Source organism: Dasypus novemcinctus, chromosome 24 (genome assembly GCF_030445035.2).
Source record: "Dasypus novemcinctus isolate mDasNov1 chromosome 24, mDasNov1.1.hap2, whole genome shotgun sequence".
In the NCBI taxonomy this organism is placed as follows: Eukaryota; Metazoa; Chordata; class Mammalia; order Cingulata; family Dasypodidae; genus Dasypus; species Dasypus novemcinctus.
In genome coordinates, this window is record NC_080696.1 from 39317683 (window position 1) to 39323682 (window position 6000).

Here is a 6000-nt window from a genome sequence, read left to right on the forward strand (position 1 = left end):
CTACCTGGCTCTGTAAAATTTGCATCTTCCTTTGTGACCAATGGGAACTGAGTCACACTTTCCAAACACTTGGTGGCAAGAGACTGGGCTTAGATGTCAGCCTTAAATTCTAAATCTGGCTTCACCTCACACACATTTTTGACCTTGGATAAATCGACGTGTCCCTCGAAAGAGCATTTTCCTTATCTGTACTAGAGGGTGGCTAAGCCCTACCTCAGAGGGATGCTGTTAGAACTCCTGCAGACTGCATAGCAGATACACAACAAACGCTGAGTCTTCCCCCTCCATCTCACCGAGTATATTACAGTTTACAAGACATTTCCTACACTAGCACATTTGATCCCCATAAAATTTCACCCTTTGAGACAGAGCTTAAGCTTTCCTTATTATTATATATACAGGTGGGGAAACTGAGACTTGTGATATTAAGCAAGTTGGCCAGCATCCCCCAACTGAGTACTAGAGACAGTGGGTGTCTCAGGACACAATTGGCAGGAGCATAGAGGCAGGTGCCCCCCTTTAGATAGGGCAGCTTTGCCAATCTGGCTACTTGTTTTCATGACCTTTCCTACCTTGTAGGCATTTAAATTTGTGACCCATGTTGTGTGTTTAACCCCTGGCATACCCTGCTGGATCTTAATCACTCTTTGGGCTTCAAACCATGCTCATGGAGACCCCAGCAACAGCCCGCCCAGTAATTCAGACGGTTTCTTTTTTTTTTAAGATGTATTTTCAAAAATGTATTTCTCTCCCTCCCCCCCCCCCCCCGCTCCAGTTGTCTGCTCTCTGTGTCCATTTGCTGTGTGTTCTTCTGTGTCCGCTTCTATTTTTGTCAGCAGCACTGGGAATCTGTGCCTCTTTTTGTTGCATCATCTTGCTTAGTCAACTCTCCGTGTGTGAGGTGCCACTCCTGGGCAGGCTGCAGTGTTTTCGCACGGGGCAGCTCTCCTTATGGGATGCACTTCTTGCACATGGGGCTCCCCTATGCGGGGGACACCCCTGCATGGCACAGCACTCCTTGCACACATCAGCACTGTGCGTGGGCCAGCTCACCACACGGGTCAGGAGGCCTTGGGTTTGAACCCTGGACCTCCCATGTGGTAGGTGGATGCTCTCTATCCATTGAGCCAAATCCACTTTTGTAACTCGTGTGATACAGACCCATAGTTTGTCCTGTAGTTTGGCTGCTGCTCCTAGTTCTGATATTTCCCTAGTTCTGATGTTGCTTTGGTCTAGGCTGCAAAGTCCATTATCCAGTCTCTTACAGGACCCCCATGCTGCTCTGCCTAGCATTGGGTTGGGTGTCCTGAAGCAGACCAGGAAGGTCTCCTGAAGTGGATTCATGCTCTGCCCTCAGGAGGTCACAAAGAGCAGGGCAGAGGGCGTGTTGAGGGCCTGCATGCCAGCTTCAGGAGTTAGGGCCTGTTCCTATACTGGCTCCCTCACCTTCCAGGCCCGTGACCTCCCAAACCCTTTGAACTTTGATTTCCTCATCTGTAAACAGGGAATCATAGAACCTCAAAGGAAAATTGTGAGGTTCAAATGAAATAATGTATATAAAGCTTTCGGTGTAGTGCTTCCTAGGTGAGTGCTCGCTCTTGTCATTAAGCCCAGAGTACCCTAAACATATCATCTCACGGGCTTTCTCCCGTCTTGGTATGCCCTCTCTGTCTCTTGAGGGATTGTGTAGGGTCACGATGAGGAAAATGGGAACTCTGTGTCGCTGCCTTGCTGTGTAGCCTTACGTGAGTCATTCCCTGTCTTCCAATCATCCCATCTGTACAAAGGGATGGTAAAAAGTGTTGACCCGGCAGCAGCGACCGACGCGCGGCCCTTCGGACCCATCCCATCGGCCGCTCCTCTGTCGGCCACTGTCCAGCCCCCACCTCACAGGCACCGGGATGTCACGGACGGGGAAGGAGGGGCTGGGGCAGGGCCTGCAGAGAGGAGGGCCAGCGCTGGGGCCGCAGGCCTAGCCTGGGGCCCACGGCTACCATGGCAACACCTGGAGGCTGCCGGGATGGGAGAGGCGGAGCCGGCGGCGGACCTGGGCGGATGACGCGAGCCCGGCCTGGAGCGAGGCCACGCCCCGGAACGAGCCTTCGGCCCCGCCCCCTGCCAGCGCCTCTCCTCAAACTAAGACCTGGTCCCTTGTTCCAGGAGGCCAGGGACAAGGGTGGCCCTCTGACTAGTGCCATCAGTGCCTGACGGGCTGCATCGGACTCCCCGCCTGTGTCCGACGATCCGCTGACGCCATTGTTGCCTGATCATCGGAGTCTGCCTGACAGACCACAGTTAACTGACAGACTGCACATACCTGGCTGAGGGCGTCCGAACCAGACCCGGTGTCTGACTGGGTCTGCCTAACTGCATCTGACTGGCCAGACTCCATCTGTTCTTAAAAACCACAGTTTACCAGTGCCCTCTCTTCCTGTCTGAGCACTGTTAGCTGCTTGACCACATCTCTGCTTCACGGGTTCAATCCGACCGAGACCAGCTATTCTGACTGTCTGGGCCTTTCTGCACTTGGCTGAGTCCATCTACTGTCTGGTCTGACGGAACCCGGCTGGGTGTGGAGGCTCACTGACCACCCTGCCTGTCTAAGTCTCTCCCACTGACAGGCAGAGTCCACCTGACTGGGTGGCTGAGAGGCTGGGTCAGGCCGCCAGATGTGTTGTTTGACCACAACTGCCAGACTGTGCCCTTGAGTTAGCTTGGCCAGCAGATTCTGCTGACCAAGGCTGAGTCTGACTGTAAGTCACCCACTTGGTTTTCTGAGCGCCTGAGTCTGCTCACTGCGCCTCCCTGACCACCTCTGGCCACCTGACTCTGCCTGCCCGACACCATCTCTGTCTCCCACATCGGGCTCAGCCTGAATGTCGTGGTGGCTGACACCACTGCCTGCCTGGCTGCCTCTATCCTGCACACAGCAGCCATTCAATAAATGTCTGTTGAACTAGAGTGCCTGCCTAAAGTACCTGAAGTACAGCTGACTAATGGAATCTGACTGGCTTGCCCCTGAAATTCTCTCCCTCTTCCACTCCAGTTGCCCAACTCTGGCTTCTGAGGCATTGCTTGTCAGGAGTCTCTGGCCTGGACATCTGGGCCTTGGGGGAATCCAAAGCAAGGGCACCTGAATCAGGGAAAGGAGCCCAGAACAGAGGCCTGTGGGTAAGGCAGGCAGCAGGAGTGGCTGGAAGAGGCCTCAGGGCTGGGAAGAGGCAGCTGGAACCTCAGGGTCCCTGAGCTCAGGGATCTAATTCTGTAATGCTCTCAGCACCTTGAGGAGTTGGGCTGCCATGTAGGACATCCAGGACAACAATGTATGACCTGAAAATCTTCCATTTCTTTGTGGGAAATCTCTGGCAGTGCCTTTTACTCTGCCAAAGGGGCATCCTGCAGACCTCAGATCTGAATTTAAAATCTTCCTATAGTTTGTGTGTGTGTACCAGCCACATCAATCACTTGGAAAAACTTCCCCCACTGGAAAGAGACTCTGAACCATTGTAAGGGGGACAGAAACACTGGTGGTGGTAGGGAAGTCAAGCAAGTAAACTGTATGGGTATGCTAGGGATTATAACTATTGATATTAATTAGGATAAAATGAGAGCATCGGACTAGCTTATCATGATTGAACTCTAGCATTCTAAGATGCTGCCTCTCCACTAATAACAGGGCCTGGCTGCCTTATTGATTTCATTACAAACCAAGGGAGGAAAGGGAGGAAGTGAACAGCTCAGCTCCCCAAAGCTCTCGCAGCATGAGGTTGGACCTCAGCCTAAGTGGGCAGTGGGGTTTCCCTAGGGCAGGGGCTCCCAGGGGGCTAGGAAAGCAGGCAGCAAACCTTGCATGGAGCACTTGTATCTCATTCAATTGTTCAACAGGTATTTATTGACTGCTGTGTACTGAGCACTGTCCTAGCACTCCCTCTGCCTTCATGGAGCTTAGAGTCACAGGCTCCAAAATCATTTCCTATGCTCCTTAAATCTGGTCCTGCAAGGTGCTGGGAACCAACTGCTTTCTTTCTGGGTTACCTGAACAGCATAAGGTGGGAGATCTACTGTAGTGCAAAGGTTCTGAAGCATCAGCATCACCTGGGAACTTGTTAGAAATGCAAATTCTCAGGCCTTACCTTAGATGAACTGAATCAGAAACTCTTGAGGGGGAAAAGGATGTGGCTCAACCGATTGGGCTCCCATCTACCATGTAGGAGGTCCAGGGTTCGATGCCCAGGGCCTCCTGGTGAGGTCAAGCTGGCCCACGCAGTGAGCTGGCCCACGCATAGTGCTGGCCTATGCAGGAGTGTTACATCACACAGGAGTGCTGCCCTGAGTGGGAATGCCATCCCACACAGGAAAGCCTCCCTGCACAGGAGTGCCGGCCAACACAGAGAGCTGGTGCAGCAAAATGATGCAACAAGAGATACAGAGGTAAGAAAATAAGACATAGCAGAACAGGGAGTCGAGGTGGCGCAAGAGAGTAATCACCTCTCTCCCACTCTGAAAGCTCCCAGGATTGGTTCCCGGAGCCACCTAATGACAATATAAGCAGACACAGAAGAGCACACAGCAGAGGGACACAGATAGCAGACAATGGGGGGGGGGGGTGGAATTAAAAAAAGAAAAAGAAACTCTTGGGATAGGACATAGGAATCTATGTTCTTGTTGTTCAAAGACTATTTTTTGGAGCAGTTTTAGATTTACACAAAAATTGCTCAAAAGGACAGAATTCGGGAAGTGGACTTGGCCCAATGGATGGGGCGTCCGCCTACCACATGGGAGGTCTGAGGTTCAAACCCTGGGCCTTCTTGACCCATGTGGAGCTGGCCCATGCGCAGTGCTGATGAGCACAAGGAGTGCCGTGCCATGCAGGGGTGTCCCCCGCATAGGGGAGCCCCACGCACAAGGAGTGTGCCTCGTAAGGGGAGCCGCCCAGTGAGAAAGAAAGTGCAGCCTGCCCAATAACGGCACCCCACACACGGAGAGCTGACACAGCAAGATGATGCAACAAAAAGAAACACAGATTTCCAGTGCTGCTGATAAGGATAGAAGTGGTCACAGGGAAGCGGACTTGGCCCAGTGGTTAGGGCATCCGCCTACCATATGGGAGGTCCGTGGTTCAAACCCCAGGCCTCCTTGACCCATGTGGAGCTGGCCCATGTGCTGTGCTGATGCACGCAAGGAGTGCCGTGCCACGCAGGGGTGTCCCCCGCGTAGGGGAGCCCCACGCACAAGGAGTGTGCCTCGTAAGGAGAGCCACCCAGTGCGAAAGAAAGTGCAGCCTGCCTAAGAATGGTGCCGCCCACATGGAGAGCTGACACAACAAGATGATGCAGCAAAAAAAGAAACACAGATTCCCATGCCGCTGACAACAACAGAAGCGGACAAAAGAAGAAGACACAGCAAATAGACACAGAGAACAAACAACTGGGGTGGGGGAGAAGGGGAGAGAAATAAATGAATAAAGAAAGAAAGAAAGAAGTGGTCACAGAAGAACACACAGCGAATGGACAGAGAGAGCAGACAACTGGGGGTGGGGGGGGGGAAGAAATAAATAAAAAATCTTTAAAAAAATTTTTGAAAAAGGACAGAATTCGCACTTAGCCCCAGCACACACACACACACACACACACAGTTTCTCTTATTAACATCTCACTTAGTGTGGTGTGTTTGTTATAATTAATGAAGTTCTTTGTATATATTGGATACAAGTCCCTTCTCTACTATGCAGTTTGCAAATATTTTATCCCAATCTGTGATTTGCCCTTTCATTCTCTTTACAGTTTATTTCACAGAGCAGAAGTTTTTCATCTTAATGAAGTCCAATTTATAAATTTTCTTCTTTCATACATTGTGCTTTTGCTATTGAATCTAAAATAGTGAAATGCAAGGTCATCTAGATTTTCTTCTAGTAACCCATGTTTTAACAAGTCCTCTAAATGATGCTGATGGGGGACTAAAATTTGAATCTACTAATACAATGATTGATTGTTGGCTTTA